We start from the raw sequence: 19,834 nt of genomic DNA, 5'->3' as shown, positions 1-19,834 counted from the left end.
TACCCACCCATTTATACCCCTCCCACAGCCCATGTACACACTCCCCTATCACTCACCCTACCCACCCATTTAATCCACTCCCACAGCCCATGTACACACTCCCCGATGACTGACCCTACCCATCCATTTCATTCCCGACCACAGCCCATGTACACTCTCCCCTATCACTGACCCTACCCACCTATTTAATCCCCTCCCACAGCCCATGTACACACTCCCCTATCACTGACGGTACCCACCCATTATTCATCTCCCACAGCCCATGTACACACTCCCCGATCACTGACCCTACCCACCCATTTAATCCCCTCCCACAGCCCATGTACACACTCCCCTATCACTGACCCTCCCCATCCATTTAATCCCCTCCCACAGCCCATGTACACACTCCCCTATCATTGACCCTACCCACCCATTTAATCTCCTCCCACAGCCCATGTACACACTCCCCTATCACTGACTATACCCACCCATTTAATCCCCTCCCACAGCCTATTTACACTCCCCGATCAGTGACTGTACCCGCCCATTTACTCCCCTCCCACAGCACGTGTGCACACTCCCCGATCACTGACTGTACCCGCCCATTTACTCCCCTCCCACAGCACGTGTGCACACTCCCCGATCACTGACGATACCCACCCATTTAATCCCCTCCCACAGCCCATGTACACTCACCTATCACTGACCCTACCCACCCATTTAATCTCCTCCCACAGCCCTTGTACACTCCCCCATCACTGACTATACCCACCCATTTAATCGCCTCCCACAGCCCATGTACACTCCCCTATCACTGACTATACCCACTCATTTACTCCCCTCCCACAGCCCATGTACACTCTCCGCTATCACTGACTATACCCACCCATTTAATCGCTTCCCACAGCCCATGTACACACTCCCCTATCACTGACCCTACCCACTCATTTACTCCCCTCCCACAGCCCATGTATCCTCTCCGCTATCACTGACCCTACCCACCCATTGAATCCTCTCCCACAGCCCATGTACACTCTCCATTATCACTGACCCTACTCACCCATTTAATTCCCTCCCACAGCCCATGTACACTCTCCCCTATCACTGACCCTACCCACCCATTTAATCCCCTCCCACAGCCCATGTACACACTCTCCTATCACTCACCCGACCCACCCATTTAATCCACTCCCACAGCCCATGTGCACACTCCCCGATCACTGACCCGACCCACCCATTTAATCCCCTCCCACAGCCCATGTACACACTCCCCTATCACTGACCCTCCCCATCCATTTAATCCCCTCCCACAGCCCATGTACACACTCCCCTATCACTGACGGTACCCACCCATTTAATCACCTCCCACAGCCCATGTACACAATCCCCTATCACTGACCCTACCCACCCATTTAATCCCCTCCCACAGCCGATGTACACACTCCCCTATCAATGACCCTACCTACCCATTTAATCCCCTCCCTTAGCCCATGTACACACTCCCCATCACTGACCCTACCCACCCATTTAATCCCCTCCCACAGCCCACATACACACTCCCCTATCACTGACGATACCCACGCATTTAATCCCCTCCCACAGCCGATGTACACTCCCTGATCACTGACACTACCCAGCCATTTAATCCCCTCCCATAGCCCATGTACACTCCCCTATCACTGACCCTACCCACCCATTTAATCCCCTCCCACAGCCCATGTACACACTCCCCTATCACTGAGCCTGCCCACCCATTTAATCAGCTCCCACAGCTCATGTGCACTCTCCCCTTTCACTGACCCTACCCACCGATTTAATCGCTTCCCACAGCCCATGTACACACTCCCCTATCACTGACCCTACCCACTCATTTACTCCCCTCCCACAGCCCATGTATACTCTCCGCTATCACTGACCCTACCCACCCATTGAATCCTCTCCCACAGCCCATGTACACTCTCCATTATCACTGACCCTACTCACCCATTTAATTCCCTCCCACAGCCCATGTACACTCTCCCCTATCACTGACCTACCCACCCATTTATACCCCTCCCACAGCCCATGTACACACTCCCCTATCACTCACCCTACCCACCCATTTAATCCACTCCCACAGCCCATGTACACACTCCCCGATGACTGACCCTACCCATCCATTTCATTCCCGACCACAGCCCATGTACACTCTCCCCTATCACTGACCCTACCCACCTATTTAATCCCCTCCCACAGCCCATGTACACACTCCCCTATCACTGACGGTACCCACCCATTATTCATCTCCCACAGCCCATGTACACACTCCCCGATCACTGACCCTACCCACCCATTTAATCCCCTCCCACAGCCCATGTACACACTCCCCTATCACTGACCCTCCCCATCCATTTAATCCCCTCCCACAGCCCATGTACACACTCCCCTATCATTGACCCTACCCACCCATTTAATCTCCTCCCACAGCCCATGTACACACTCCCCTATCACTGACTATACCCACCCATTTAATCCCCTCCCACAGCCTATTTACACTCCCCGATCAGTGACTGTACCCAACCATTTAATCCCCTCCCACAGCACATGTACACACTCCCCTATCACTGACTCTACTCACCCATTTAATCCCCTCCCACACCCCATGTTCACTCCCCTCACTGACTATACCCACCCATTTAATCCCCTCCCACAGCCCATGTACACACTCCCCTATCACTGACTATACCCACCCATTTAATCCCCTCGCACAGCCCATGTACACTCACCTATCACTGACCCTACCCACCCATTTAATCCCCTCCCACAGCCCATGTACACTCCCCCATCACTGACTATACTCACCCATTTAATCGCCTCCCACAGCCCATATACACTCCCCTATCACTGACTATACCCACCCATTTAATCCCCTCCCACAGCCCATGTACACTCACCTATCACTGACTCTACCCACGCATTGAATCCCCTCCCACAACCCATGTACAGTCTCCTATCACTGACCCTACCCACCCATGTAATCCCCTCCCACAGCCCATGTACACTCTCCGATCACTGACCCGACCCACCCATTTAATCCCCTCCCACAGCCCACGTACACACTCCCCTATCACTGACTATACCCACCCATTTAATCCGCTCCCACAGCCCATGTACACTCACCTATCACTGACCCTACCCACCCATTTAATCCCCTCCCACAACCCACGTACACACTCCACTATCACTGACTTTACCCACCCATTTAATCCCCTCCCACAGCCTTTGTACATTCCCCGATCACTGACTGTACCCACACATTTAATCCCCTCCCACAGCACATGTACACACTCCCCTATCACTGACTCTCCCCACCCATTTAATCCCCTCCCGCAGCCCATTTACACTCCCCTATCACTGACCCTACCCACCCATTTAATCCCCTCCCACAGCCTATGTACACTCCCAGATCACTGACTGTACCCACCCATTTAATCCCCTCCCACAGCACATGTACACACTCCCCTATCACTGACTCTACCCACCCATTTAATCCCCTCCCACAGCCCATGTACACACTCCCCTGTCACTGACCCTATCCACCCATTTAATCCCCTCCCACAGCCCATTTACACTCCCCGATCACTGACAGTACCCACCCATTTAATCCCCTCCCAGAGCCCATGTACACTCTCCCCTATCACTGACTATACCCACCCATTAATCCCCTCCCACAGCCCACGTACACACTCCCCTATCACTGACTATACCCACCTATTTAATCCCCTCCCACAGCCCACGTACACACTCCACTATCACTGACTTTACCCACCCATTTAATCCCCTCCCACAGCCTATGTACATTCCCCGATCACTGACTGTACCCGCCCATTTACTCCCCTCCCACAGCACGTGTGCACACTCCCCGATCACTGACGATACCCACCCATTTAATCCCCTCCCACAGCCCATGTACACTCACCTATCACTGACCCTACCCACCCATTTAATCTCCTCCCACAGCCCATGTACACTCCCCCATCACTGACTATACCCACCCATTTAATCGCCTCCCACAGCCCATGTACACTCCCCGATCACTGACTATACCCACCCATTTAATCCTCTCCCACAGCCCATGTACACTCCCCTATCACTGACTCTACCCACCCATTTAACCCCCTCCCACAGCTCATGTGCACTCTCCCCTTTCACTGACCCTACCCACTCATTTACTCCTCTCCCACAGCCCATGTACACTCCCCTATCACTGACACTACCCACCCATTTAATCCCCTCCCACAGCCCATGTACACTCACCTATCACTGACCCTACCCACCCATTTAATCTCCTCCCACAGCCCTTGTACACTCCCCCATCACTGACTATACCCACCCATTTAATCGCCTCCCACAGCCCATGTACACTCCCCTATCACTGACTATACCCACTCATTTACTCCCCTCCCACAGCCCATGTACACTCTCCGCTATCACTGACTATACCCACCCATTTAATCGCTTCCCACAGCCCATGTACACACTCCCCTATCACTGACCCTACCCACTCATTTACTCCCCTCCCACAGCCCATGTATCCTCTCCGCTATCACTGACCCTACCCACCCATTGAATCCTCTCCCACAGCCCATGTACACTCTCCATTATCACTGACCCTACTCACCCATTTAATTCCCTCCCACAGCCCATGTACACTCTCCCCTATCACTGACCCTACCCACCCATTTAATCCCCTCCCACAGCCCATGTACACACTCTCCTATCACTCACCCGACCCACCCATTTAATCCACTCCCACAGCCCATGTGCACACTCCCCGATCACTGACCCGACCCACCCATTTAATCCCCTCCCACAGCCCATGTACACACTCCCCTATCACTGACCCTCCCCATCCATTTAATCCCCTCCCACAGCCCATGTACACACTCCCCTATCACTGACGGTACCCACCCATTTAATCACCTCCCACAGCCCATGTACACAATCCCCTATCACTGACCCTACCCACCCATTTAATCCCCTCCCACAGCCGATGTACACACTCCCCTATCACTGACCCTACCTACCCATTTAATCCCCTCCCTTAGCCCATGTACACACTCCCCATCACTGACCCTACCCACCCATTTAATCCCCTCCCACAGCCCACGTACACACTCCCCTATCACTGACGATACCCACGCATTTAATCCCCTCCCACAGCCGATGTACACTCCCTGATCACTGACACTACCCAGCCATTTAATCCCCTCCCACAGCCCATGTACACTCCCCTATCACTGACCCTACCCACCCAATTAATCCCCTCCCACAGCCCATGTACACTCCCCTATCACTGACTATAGCCACCCATTTAATCGCCTCCCACAGCCCATGTACACTCTCCCCTATCACTGACCCTACCCACCCATTTAATCCCCTCCCATAGCCCATGTACACTCCCCTATCACTGACCCTACCCACCCATTTAATCCCCTCCCACAGCCCATGTACACACTCCCCTATCACTGACCCTACCCACCCATTTAATCCCCTCCCACAGCCCATGTACACACTCCCCTATCACTGAGCCTGCCCACCCATTTAATCAGCTCCCACAGCCCATGTACACACTCCCCTGTCACTGACCCTACTCACCAATTTAATCCCCTCCCACAGCCCATGTACTCACTCCCCTATCACTGACCCTACTCACCCATTTAATCCCCTCCCACAGCCCATGTACACACTCCTCTATCATTGACCCTCCCCACCCATTTAATCCCCTCCCACAGCCCATGTACACTCCCCTATCACTGACCATACCCACCCATTTAATCCACTCCGACAGCCCATGTACACACTCCCCTATCACTGACTGTGCCCACCCATTTAATCCACCCCCACAGCCCATGTGCACTCTCCCCTATCACTGACTGTACCCACCAATTTAATCTCCTCCCACAGCCCATGCAAACACTCCCCTATCACTGACCCTACCCACCCATTTAATCCCCTCCCACAGCCCATGTACACTCCCCTATCACTGACCATACCCACCCATTTAATCCACTCAGACAGCCCATGTACACACTCCCCTATCACTGACTGTGCCCACCCATTTAATCCCCTCCCACAGCCCATGTACACTCCCCTATCACTGACTGTACCCACCCATTTAATCCCCTCCCACAGCCCATGTACACTCCCCTATCACTGACCCTACCCACTCATTTAATCCCCTCCCACTGCCCATGTACATTCCCCTATCACTGACCCTACCCATTTAATCCCCTCCTACAGCCCATGTGCACACTCCCCTATCACTGACTCTACCCACCCATTTAATCCCCTCCCACAGCCCATGTACACACTCCCCTATCACTGACTGTAGCCACCCATTTAATCCCCTCCCACAACCCATGTACACACTCCCCTATCACTGACCCTACCCACCCATTTAATCCCCTTCCACAGCCCATGTACACACTCCCCTATTACTGACCCTACCCACCCATTTAATCCTCTCCCACAGCCTATGAACACACTCCCCTATCACTGACCCTACCCACCCATTTAATCCTCTCCCACAACCCATGTACACACTCCCCTATCACTGACTGTAGCCACCCATTTAATCCCCTCCCACAACCCATGTACACACTCCCCTATCACTGACCCTACCCACCCATTTAATCCCCTCCCACAGCCCATGTGCACACTCCCCTATCACTGACCCTACCCACCCAGTTAATCCTCTCCCACAGCCCATGTACACTCCCCTATCACTGACCCTACCCACCCATTTAATCCCCTCCCACAGCCCATGTACACACTCCCCTATCACTGACCCTACCCACCCATTTAATCCCCTCCCACAGCCCATGTACACACTCCCCTATCACTGAGCCTGCCCACCCATTTAATCCGCTCCCACAGCCCATGTACACACTGCCCTGTCACTGACCCTACTCACCCATTTAATTCCCTCCCACAGCCCATGTACTCACTCCCCTATCATTGATCCTACTCACCCATTTAATCCCCTCCCACAGCCCATGTACACACTCCCCTATCATTGACCCTCCCCACCCATTTAATCCCCTCCCACAGCCCATGTACACTCCCCTATCACTGACCATACCCACCCATTTAATCCACTCCGACAGCCCATGTACACACTCCCCTATCACTGACTGTGCCCACCCATTTAATCCACCCCCACAGCTCATGTGCACTCTCCCCTATCACTGACTGTACCCACCAATTTAATCTCCTCCCACAGCCCATGCAAACACTCCCCTATCACTGACTGTACACACCCATTTAAACCCCTCCCACAGCCCATGTACACTCTCCCCTATCACTGACTGTGCCCACCCGTTTAATCCCCTCCCACAGCCCATGTGCACACTCCCCTATCCCTGACCCTACCCACCCATTAAACCCCTCCCACAACCCATGTACACACTCCCCTATCACTGACTATACCCACCCATTTAATCCCCTCCCAGAGCCCATGTACACACTCCCCTATCACTGACCCTACCCACCTTTTTAATCCCCTCCCACAGCCCATGTACACACTCCCCTGTCACTGACTATACCCACCCATTTAATCCCCTCCCACAGCCCATGTACACACTCCCCTATCACTGTCCCTACCTACCCATTCAATCCCCTCCCACAGCCCATGTGCACTCCCCTATCACTGACGCTACCCACCCATTTAATCCCCTCCCACAGCCCATGTACACACTCCCCTATCACTGACCCTACCCACCCATTTAATCCCCTCCCACAGCCCATGTGCACACTCCCCTATCACTGACTCTACCCACCCATTTAATCCCCTCCCACAGCCCATGTACACACTTCCCTATCACTGACTGTAGCCACCCATTTAATCCCCTCCCACAACCCATGTACACACTCCCCTATCATTGACCCTACCCACCCATTTAATCCCCTCCCACAACCCATGTACACACTCCCCTATCATTGACCCTACCCACCCATTTAATCCCCTCCCACAACCCATGTACACACTCCCCTATCACTGACCCTACCCACCCATTGAATCCCCTCCCACAGCCCATGTACACACTTCCCTATCACTGACTGTAGCCACCCATTTAATCCCCTCCCACAACCCATGTACACACTCCCCTATCATTGACCCTACCCACCCATTTAATCCCCTCCCACAACCCATGTACACACTCCCCTATCATTGACCCTACCCACCCATTTAATCCCCTCCCACAACCCATGTACACACTCCCCTATCACTGACCCTACCCACCCATTGAATCCCCTCCCACAGCCCATGTACACACTCACCTATCACTGACCCTACCCACCCATTTAATCCCCTCCCACAGCCCATGTACACACTCCCCTATCACTGACCCTACCCACCCATTTAATCCCCTCCCACAGTCCCTGTACACACTCCCCTATCATTGACCCTACCCACCCATTTAATCCCCTCCCACAACCCATGTACACACTCCCCTATCACTGACCCTACCCACCCATTGAATCCCCTCCCACAGCCCATGTACACACTCACCTATCACTGACCCTACCCACCCATTTAATCCTCTCCCACAGCCCATGTACACACTCCCCTATCACTGACTGTACCTACCCATTTAATCCCCTCCCACAACCCATGTACACACTCCCCTATCACTGACCCTACCCACCCATTTAATCCCCTCCCACAGCCCATGTACACACTCACCTATCACTGACCCTACCCACCCATTTAATCCTCTCCCACAACCCATGTACACTCCCCTATCACTGACTGTACCCACCGCAGTGTTGGGATCCAGGTTTGATTGTTCCCACTCTCCACCGCCCCCCCCGCCCCCCCATTGTTTGGATGTAGGTTCAGTTATCTTCCTGTTGCTTCATGCTCCTGCTTCCTGGCCTCAGGCAAGCTGCACATGACTTTGTGCACACCCTGGCTGCCGGACAAAGAACAACACTTGTGTTTACCTGGGAACGAGCTCCAGAGCCATTGTCTCAACCACAGGAGGCACATTTGGTGGGACACTAGGCGGAGTAAACATTGCCTCAAAGCAAGGTCATGCATTCAGGGATAAAAATTAAAAACTAGATCATTTCTCACAGATAGAAAGAGATGACAACAAACAATATAAATTTCAGTCCTGTGTTTAATTTGTGTCAGGATGTTATCAGTTGCCTTTGAGGATGAGTGATTTAATTGGGACCATTAAGGTGTCAAAAACCTGATGAAACCATGAGCACTCTGATGAAATTAGTCAGAATTTAAATTCCCTTCAGTGAACCGCCAACCATGTGTAGAAAAGAAGGGGGTGGATAACTCAGAAATATCTCGGTGATTAGTTTGAAATAGAATTATTGCACCACAAGAAAATTTGCACAGAATAAAAATGTGAGAGAGAAAGGGTATCCTTTTAATATCCTTTCAATAACTTTACACAAAGTGCATATAATCAAAGGTTTGATATCTTACATAGAAACATAGAAACATAGAAAATAGGTGCAGGAGTAGGCCATTCGGCCCTTCGAGCCTGCACCACCATTCATTCAGATCATGGCTGATCATTCACCTCAGTACCCCTTTCCTGCTTTCTCTACATACCCCTTGATCCCTTTAGCCGTTAGGGCCATATCTAACTCCCTCTTGAATACATCCAATGAACTGGCATCAACAACTCTCTGCGGCAGGGAATTCCACAGGTTAACAACTCTGAGTGAAGAAGTTTCTCCTCATCTCAGTCCTAAATGGCCTGCCCCTTATCCTTAGACTGTGTCCCCTGGTTCTGGACTTCCCCAACATCGGGAACATTCTTCCCGCATTTAACCTGTCCAATCCCGTCAGAATCTTCTACGTTTCTGTGAGATCCCCTCTCATCCTTCTAAACTCCAGTGTATAAAGGCCCAGTTGATCCAGTCTCTCCTCATATGTCAGTCCAGCCATCACTGGAATCAGTCTGGTGAACCTTCGCTGCACTCCCTCAATAGCAAGAACGTCCTTCCTCAGATTAGGAGACCAAAACTGAACACAATATTCCAGGTGAGGCCTCACCAAGGCCCTGTACAATTGCAGTAAGATCTCCCTGCTCCTATACTCAAATCCCCTAGCTATGATGGCCAACATGCCATTTGCCTTCTTCACCGCCTGCTGTACCTGCATGCCAACTTTCAATGACTGATGAACCATGACACCCAGGTCTCGTTGCACCTCCCCTTTTCCTAATCTGCTGCCATTCAGATAATATTCTGCCTTCGTGTTTTTGCCACCAAAGTGGATAACCTCACATTGATCCACATTATACTGCATCTGCCATGCATTTGCCCACTCACCTAACCTGTCCAAGTCACCCTGCAGCCTCTTAGCATCCTCCTCACAGCTCACACCGCCACCCAGTTTAGTGTCATCTGCAAACTTGGAGATATTACACTCAATTCCTTCATCTAAATCATTGATGTATATTGTAAAGAGCTGGGGTCCCAGCACTGAGCCCTGCGGCACTCCACTAGTCACTGCCTGCCATTCCAAAAAGGATCCGTTTATCCCGACTCTCTGCTTTCTGTCTGCCAACCAGTTCTCTATCCACGTCAATACATTACCCCCAATACCATGTGCTTTGATTTTGCACATCAATCTCTTATATGGGACCTTGTCAAAGGCCTTTTGAAAGTCCAAATACACCACATCCACTGGTTCTCCCTTGTACACTCTACTAGTTACATCCTCCAAAAATTCCAGAAGATTTGTCAAGCATGATTTCCCTTTCATAAATCCATGCTGACTTGTTCTGATCCTGTCACTGCTTTCCAAATGCGCTGCTATTTCATCTTTAATAATTGATTCCATTATTTTCCCCACTACTGATGTCAGGCTAACCGGTCTATAATTCCCCGTTTTCTCTCTCCCTCCTTTTTTAAAAAGTGGGGTTACATTAGCTACCCTCCAGTCCATAGGAACTGATCCAGAGTTGATAGACTGTTGGACTCTTGACACCTATGAAATGGTCTGGGCATGTTCATAGAAATAGAAATTTACGGCACAGAAGGAGGCCATTCGGCCCATCGTGTCTGTGCTGGCCGGAGAAGAACTATCCAACCTAATCCCACTTTCCAGCTCTTGGTCCGTGGCCTTGTAGGTTATGGCACTTCAAGTGCATACCCAAGTGCTTTGAGATTGAAGTTCAAGCAATTTGTCAGTTGCACCCTGAGATGCTCCTCCACAGTCACAATAACCCAGAAAATGAGCCCCTAATCTGAATCCCGCAATATTCCTGATTGTAATCCAATTCCAGCCATCCACTGTACTAGGCATATGGGCCTCTGAGTCTTGAGTTGCTGTATGATGACCTAATTGTACATGGTTTGTTTGTGGTTAGCCTGCAACGAGGCCTTAATGATCCATAAGGTGTGTCTTTTTACTTTTGCAAATTTTTCTGAAGCCATTCTTTGGGTGGGGACAATTCTCAGCTGCCGAACACAGCCTGACATTCGGTCGGTATGTCTTTCTGTATTGCACCATTTTGCCTTTCTCATGTTTTGTTAACATTAGCAAATTGAGGGGGTGAATTTTCACAGGGAGTTTTCCTGATCATCCGCTGCCTGACATTTCCACATATTTCTGGTCACAACACAACACCACCAGCTAATGATTATGTTTTCATTTGAAAAGTGAGGAATGTCTGTGGCTGAGAGAGCAATGAGACTTCTTCGAACAAATTAGTAACATCAGCGTGACACTTGTGGTAAAAATATCCCATTTTCATCAATAATAGTCATTAAGTAAGAGAATATAATGTGGAGACTGTAATGGGTTCCTTATGTCATATTCTCCTCATCATAATAGGATTGTACAATGTATAAGTTAGTGGGATGACGTCATCAGAATGAAGAAAGTAAAGTACTTGATACTTTGGCCTGGATTTTCGGTTTGTTCATGCCCTGAAGGGGCGGTAATGGCGGCCGAAATCATCTCCGGGCGGGCGGCCAGCATCAAGTGCCCCACCAGGACATTTGGTGCAGGTTTTGCGGGGGCACGGAGAAGTACATAGAAACATAGAAACATAGAAAATAGGTGCAGGAGAAGGCCATTCGGCCCTTCGAGCCTGCACCACCACTCAATAAGATCATAGCTGATCATTCCCTCAGTACCCCTTTCCTGCTTTCTCCCCATACCCCTTGATCCCTTTAGCCGTAAGGGCCATATCTAACTCCCTCTTGAATATATCCAATGAACTGGCATCAACAACTCTCTGCGGCAGGGAATTCCATAGGTTAACAACTCTCTGAGTGAAGAAGTTTCTCCTTATCTCAGTCCTAAATGGCCTACCCCTCATCCTAAGACTGTGTCCCCTGGTTCTGGACTTCCCCATCATCGGGAACATTCTTCCCGCATCTAACCTGTCCAGTCCCGTCAGAATCTTATAAGTTTCTATGAGATCCCCTCTCATTCTTCTAAATTCCAGTGTATAAAGGCCCAGTTGATCCAGTCTCTCCTCATATGTCAGTCCCGCCATTCCGGGAATCAGTCTGGTGAACCTTTGCTGCACTCCCTCAAATACAAGAATGTCCTTCCTCAGATTAGTAGACCAAAACTGAACACAATATTCCAGGTGAGGCCTCACTAAGGCCCTGTGCAACTGCAGTAAGACCTCCCTGCTCCTATACTCAAATCCCCTAGCTATGAAGGCCAACATACCATTTGCCTTCTTCACCGTCTGCTGTACCTGCATGCCAACTTTCAATGACTGATGAACCATGACACCCAGGTCTCGTTGCACCTCCCCCGTTCCCAATTTGCCGCCATTCAGATAATATTCTGCCTTCATATTTTTGCCCCCAAAGTGGATAACCTCACATTTATCCACATTATACTGCATCTGCCCACTCACCTAACCTGTCCAAGTCACCCTGCAGCCTTTTAGCGTCCTCCTCACAGCTCACACCGCCACCCAGTTTAGTGTCATCTGCAAACTTGGAGATATTACACTCAATTCCTTCATCCAAATCATTAATATATATTGTAAATAGCTGGGGTCCCAGCACTGAACCCTGCGGCACCCCACTAGTCACTGCCTGCCATTCTGAAAAGGACCCGTTTATCCCGACTCTCTGCTTCCTGTCTGCCAACCAGTTCTCTATCCACATCAATACATTACCCCCAATACCATGTGCTTTAATTTTGCACACCAATCTCTTGTGTGGGACCTTGTCAAAAGCCTTTTGAAAGTCCAAATACACCACATCCACTGGTTCTCCCTTGTCCACTCTACTAGTTACATCCCCAAAAAATTCCAGAAGATTTGTCAAGCATGATTTCCCTTTCATAAATCCATGTTGACTTGGACCGATCCTGTCACTGCTTTCCAAATGCGCTGCTATTTCATCTTTAACAATTGATTCCAACATTTTCCCCACTACTTATGTCAGACTAACCTGTCTATAATTACCTGTTTTCTCTCTCCCTCCTTTTTTAAATAGTGGTGTTACATTAGCTACCATAGGAACTGATCCAGAGTCGATAGACTGTTGGAAAATGATCACCAATGCATCCACTATTTCTATGGCCACTTCCTTAAGTACTCTGGGATGCAGACTATCAGGCCCCGGGGATTTATCGGGCTTCAATCCCATCAATTTCCCGAACACAATTTCCCACTTTATAAGGATATCCTTCAGTTCCTCCTTCTCACTAGACCCTCGGTTCCCTAGTATTTCCGGAAGGTTATTTGTGTCTTCCTTCGTGAAAACAGAACCAAAGTATTTGTTTAACTGGTCGCCATTTCTTTGTTCCCCATTATAAATTCACCTGAATCTGACTGCAAGGGACCTATGTTTGTTTTCACTAATCTTTTTCTCTTCACATATTTATAGAAGCTTTTGCAGTCAGTTTTTACGTTCCCAGCAAGCTTCCTCTCATACTCTATTTTCCCCCTCCTAATTAAACCCTTTGTCCTCCTCTGCTCTATTACAAAATTCTCCCAGTCCTCGGGTTTGCTGCTTTTTCTGGCCAATTTATATGCCTCTTCCTTGGATTTAACACTATTCCTAATTTCCCTTGTTAGCCACGGTTGAGCCACCTTCCCCGTTTTATTTTTACTCCAGACAGGGATGTACAATTGTTGAAGTTCATCCATGTGATCTTTAAATGTTTGCCATTGCCTATCCACCGTCAACCCTTTAAGTATCATTTGCCAGTCTATTCCAGCCAATTCACGCCTCATACCATCGAAGTTACCTTTCCCCAAGTTCAGGACCCGAGTCTCTGAATTAACTGTGTCACTCTCCATCTTAATAAAGAATTCTACCATATTATGGGCACTCTTCCCCAAGGGGTCTCGCACAACAAGATTGTTAATTGGTCCTTTCTCATTACACATCATCCAGTCTAGGATGGCCAGCCCTCTCATTGGTTCCTCGACATATTGGTCGAGAAAACCATCCCTAATACACTCCAGGAAATCCTCCTCCACCGCATTGCTACCAGTTTGGTTAGCCCAGTCAATATGTAGATTGAAGTCGCCCATGATAACTGCTGTACCTTTATTGCACACATCCCTAATTTCTTGTTTGATGCTGTCCCCATCCTCATTACTACTGTTTGGTGGTCTGTACACAACTCCCACCAGCGTTTTCTGCCCCTTGATATTCCACAGCTCTACCCATACAGATTCCACATCATCCAAGCTAATGTCCTTTCTTATTATTGCATTAATTTCCTCTTTAACCAGCAACGCTACCCCACCTGCTTTTCCTTTCTGTCTATCCTTCCTAAATGTTGAATACCCCTTGATGTTGAGTTCCCAGCCTTGGTCTCCATGATGCCAATTACATCATATCCATTAACTGCTATCTGCGCAGTTAATTCGTCCACCTTATTCTGAATACTCCTCGCATTGAGGCACAGAGCCTTCAGGCTTATCTTTTTAACACCCTTTGCCCCTTTAGAATTTTGCTGTAATGTGGCCCGGGAGAGGTGTGCAACACCATTCTTACATTTTTTTTCTGGCGGACCCATTGCACCTCATAGCGCGTCCTAGTGGGACGGCCTGCGAAAGCGGGCAGTCCGAGCTGTTGCGACTGCGGAGAGGGAAGGAATGACTACCTGAAGTAAGTGTGATCGTTTTTTAAAATATTTTATTGTTGCGATTTATGTTTATGTGGGGTGAGCAAGGTATTGGGAATGTTTCTGGTGGGTTTTTTGCCGATTTCTTTTCCCAGGGAAGCCTAGGGCGCTCCGAGGCCGGCTCTTTAGCTCGGGATTTTCAGTTGCTCAGCCAGCCTAGCGCCCTAAAAGAACATAAGAACATAAGAACATGTTCTTAGGTATGGAACGCCTCCCTTAGTGCTCCGCTCCACACTCAGCTGATGAATTTTGCACCTGCAGACACAAACCATTTCCCGGTGCAAAATTTGCATAAGAACATAAGAATTAGGAGCAGGAGTCGGCCATTCGGCCCCTCGAGCCTGCTCCGCAATATAATAAGATCATGGCTGATATTCTACCTCAACTCCACTTTCCTGCACTATCCCCATATCCCTTGATTCCCTTAATATCCAAAAATCTATCGATCTCAGTCTTGAATATACTCAAAGACTGAGCCTCCACAGCCCTCTGGGGTAGAGAATTCCAAAGATTCACCACCTTCTGAGTGAAGAAGTTTCTCCTCATCTCAGTCCTCAATGCCCTAATTAGCCCTCAACCGAATGTCCACCCCTTTGTCTTTTATTCATGAGATGGTGATGAGAAGTTTTTTTGCCCTCCCTATCTCGTGGGTGCTGAGACCAATTGTAGCACTCCTTAGCTCCGTGCTGTCTGAGATCCATTAACACAGTAGAGCCCAGAGATCAAACCTGAGGTCCCCCTGGTCAGCAAGGCTCGGCTACACACTGGGAGGGCAGGCGAGGAGGAATTTCATCCGATGGTGACAGGGATGGAGGGGATCTCTGTTCAGCAACAACAAATTAAGTGACAGCACAAACACGACAGTGAGTAAACAATTAATTGTGTAGAGAAGCAGAATAAGTTTGCAGAAATAAAGAGCAAAAACAAAATTAATTAGCATACAGAGTGCTTATGTTGGGGGTAGGTGTTTTCCAACTGGAGTATATTGACAGGGTCCTGGCTATTTATTTTTCTAATATATTCACTGCTGGGCTATTCCTGGAAGGCCACAATCAATCCCTGGCTTCATGTGCTTCCCTCCTCCTCTCTGACGCACATCTTTCCACCCACAGACTCCAGGCTACTCATTCGTGGATGCTGAGCTTCCTTCAGCCACCCACTCCATTCTTATTTCAAGGGATTTTACCCAGGCCCAAAGAGAAAAGGATCTGACTCGACCCCCTCTTAGGGAGTGTGTAAAGCAGCGCCATTTCAAAAGAGAACACCTGTAAACGTAAGTATTTTAACCCATTCACTGTGCACTGCTCTTGTAAGGTCAGTCGTCGCAGCCTGATCCCTCTCTGCACAGTTGTATTAGTGTTTTATTGAAATCAGGAATTGAGGTGGCAACAAAGGCAAGGGAATCTTTGGTGGTGGGTGAATTAGGGACTGAGTGGTACAGTCAGATAGATCATTGCCCCTTCACTTCTAAAACCTGATTTGATATGCAGCCCAAACTGATGGGGTGAAAGTCTTAACTTTCTGTCAGCATCGATGACGAGGTTCAATACCGCCTCCAGTGCGCCAGTGCAGCCTTCGGCCGCCTGAGGAAAAGAGTGTTCGAAGATTTGGCCCTCAAATCTGCCACCAAGCTCATGGTCTACAGGGCTGTAGTGATACACGCCCTCCTGTATGGCTCAGAGACGTGGACCATATACAGTAGACCCCTCAAATCGCTGGAGAAATACCACCAATGATGTCTCCGCAAGATCCTGCAAATCCCCTGGGAGGACAGACGCACCAACGTTAGCGTCCTCGATCAGGCCAACATCCCCAGCATCGAAGCACTGACTGCACTCGACCAGCTCCGCTGGGCAGGCCACATTGTTCGCATGCTTGACACAAGACTCCCAAAACAAGCGCTCTATTCGGAACTCCTACACGGCAAGCAAGCCCAAGGTGGGCAGAGGAAACATTTCAAGGACACCCGCAAAGTCTCCTTGATAAAGTGCATCATCCCCACCGACACCTGCGAGTCCCTGGCCAAAGACCGCCCTAAGTGGAGGAAGTGCATCCGGGAGGGCGCTGAGCACCTCGAGTCTCGTCGCCGAGAGCGTGCAGAAACCAAGCACAGGCGGAAGGAGCATGCGGCAAACCAGACTCCCCACCCACCCTTTCCCTCAACGACTATCTGTCCCACCTGTGACAGGGACTGTGGTTCCCGTATTGGACTGTTCAGTCACCTGAGAACTCACTTTTAGAGTGGAAGCAAGTCTTCCTCAATTTCGAGGGACTGCCTATGATGATGATGTATGAGCCTAAAATGAAATGAGTTTGCTGAGTCCCAAGCCACTTAGTGGCTGTGAATCGACAGAGTAAAAATGGCTGTAATCTACTACACATTGGCACCCATATCCTCACTCAAAAAGTCTTTAAGGATGGCAGGTGTGGGAACTGGACATTTGATACTGATGCAGGAGGCGGTCTTCTATTGAGTTAGATTGTTGGGTCAGAGCAAAGGGAACTTTGGAATACAAAGGGGTCGTTAGATCCCATTTAGAGCACTGCTTTCAGTTCTGGGAGGGGGGGGGGGGGGTCGGTCCATTGAAAATTTCAAAGCTGAGATCAATAGATTTTTGTTAGACAAAGATATTAAAGGTTAAGGAACCAAGGCAGATAATTGGAGTTCATTGGCATGTCAGCTGTGGCCCAGTGGGTAGCACTCTCACCTCTGAGTCAGAAGATTGTGGGTTCAAGTCCCACTCCAGGCACTTGAGCACATAAATCTAGGCTGACACCCAGTGCAGTACTGAGGGAGTGCCGCACTGTCGGAGATGCCGTCTTTCAGATGAGATGTTAAACCGAGGCCCCCATCTGCTCTTTTGGGTGGACATAAAAGATCCCACGGCGCTATTTTGAAGAAGAGCGGGGGAGTTCTCCCCGGTGTCCTGGCCAATATTTATCTCTCAATTAACGTAACAAAAAAAACATTATCTGGTCATTATCATATTTCTGTTTGTGAGAGCTTGCTGTGCGCAAATTGGTTGCCACATTACAACAGTGACTACACTCCAAAGGTACTTCATTGACTGTAAAGTGCTTTTTGAGATGTCCGGTGGTGAGGAAAGGCGCTATATAAATGCTAGTCTTTCTTTAAGATACAGATCGCCCATTAATGGCGGGAGAGGCTGAATGGCCTCCTCCTGTTCCTATGTTCCTAACTTTATCCTGCATCATAAACAGAGACCATTGGAAGCACTCAGCAGGTCAAGCAGCATCTGTGGATACAGCAGATCAGTTAACAGTTTTGGCGATGGGTCCAGAGCTGAAACATAAACTCCTCTGTTCCCTCCACAGATGCTGCTTGACTCACTGAGTGTTCCCAGCATTTTCTGTTTTGTTTCAGATTTCCAGCAGCTGCAGTTTTTTGCTTCTGGTTATCCTGCGTCAAACTGTTTGGCCCAGAGGATACATTTCTTTATGATATCACATTAAGAACATAAGAACTTGTAGGAACAGGAAAAGCCCATTAGGCCGAACAAGACGATCCCTTTCGGGGGTTGGACTTAAGCACTTCTGCACAGCACCAACTCTTCGAGGGAGCTTGAGATGACGCTATGAATTACACACAGAATAACATGTAGGCTGCATTTTGTTACAAATCTGTAACACATTGAAGCATTGAAGTGACATCATGAACCATAAGAGTAAAGTCTGAATGTCATATTGTCATCTCAAACTCCTTCATCCGTTGATGCTTAAGCCTACGTGTTATCCTTTGATGATATTCTGTGTGTTACAGGGGAATATAACACCCTGTATATATCACATAGAGTACATGTTATAAGATGGCACTCCATTCAAAAGGTTCAGACGATGTCATATGCTTCTATTCTTCTAATTGGACCAATCAGGACGACACCAATCAGGATGACACTGGGTTGCCCCAGCATCATCAATCCAATTAAAAAATAAGCTAACAAAAGTGCCCTCTTTTAAAGAGATATAACTAATAGGAAACTGAATCATAAAAATGTGAAAATTAAATGAGAATATTTCCACCCGTGTGGACAACACACTCCAGTCCCTGCGGTGCCCACCGGTCGCGGAAGGCCTCAAGCGTACTGGCGGACACTGCGTGCTCCATCACCAGGGCTACGAGGGCGTGGACAAGGCCTGTGCTTCTGTTTTTCAGTTGAACCCTGAAGTTGAACTTGTCTCTTAAATTCGCTGGGAGATATTTGGTGTTCTTTATAACCCCTCTCGCAGAGGGGCTGTGGAAGGCCAGGGAGAGAGGCAGTGGGTGATGCGAACAGGGAGCAAGAACAGAAAAGACTGGAAACACACAGCAAGTCAGTCAGCAGGCGGAAAGAGAAAAGGCAGGTGATGACATTTCGGGGAAGTAGCCCTCATTGGAACTGAAGGCTGAGCGATAAACAAACTATCGCCCTTGTTATAGCGAAAGAGTGTGGCCACTAAGGGAGAACCAGTCGGACTGGAGAACAAAGTGCGAAGGGCTGAGAGAGGAGTGAAAGTAAAATCAGGCGGTTGATATTAGCCGGGTTACATAAAGCATATTGCATACGTTGAAGTCGCACAGCAAAATACCACGAACAGTAATGCTCTTTTTTGGTGGCATTGGTCAGGACACTGGGAGAACTCCCTGCTCTTCTTCCCATAGTGCCATGGGATCTTTAACATTCACCCAAACAGGCCTTGGTTTAATAGCTCATCTGAGAC

General features: G+C 49.1%; 1 protein-coding gene across 2 annotated transcripts in view; it reads left to right on the top strand.

Annotated features, from left to right (window-relative positions):
- The window catches only part of nemp1 (nuclear envelope integral membrane protein 1), a 129,242-nt gene that overhangs the window by 53,420 nt on the left and 55,988 nt on the right, over positions 1-19,834 (top strand). For both annotated transcript variants that reach the window (XM_070869702.1, XM_070869703.1), the window contains exon 2: positions 16,228-16,388. The gene's annotated coding sequence lies outside the window, so the exon portion shown is untranslated. The remainder of the gene's footprint in view (positions 1-16,227; positions 16,389-19,834) is intronic.

The sequence above is a fragment of the Pristiophorus japonicus genome, chromosome X (genome assembly GCF_044704955.1).
Source record: "Pristiophorus japonicus isolate sPriJap1 chromosome X, sPriJap1.hap1, whole genome shotgun sequence".
Taxonomy (NCBI): Eukaryota; Metazoa; Chordata; class Chondrichthyes; family Pristiophoridae; genus Pristiophorus; species Pristiophorus japonicus.
The sequence above is the reverse complement of the archived record's forward strand: the minus strand, read 5'-3'. Positions and strand labels throughout refer to the sequence as shown.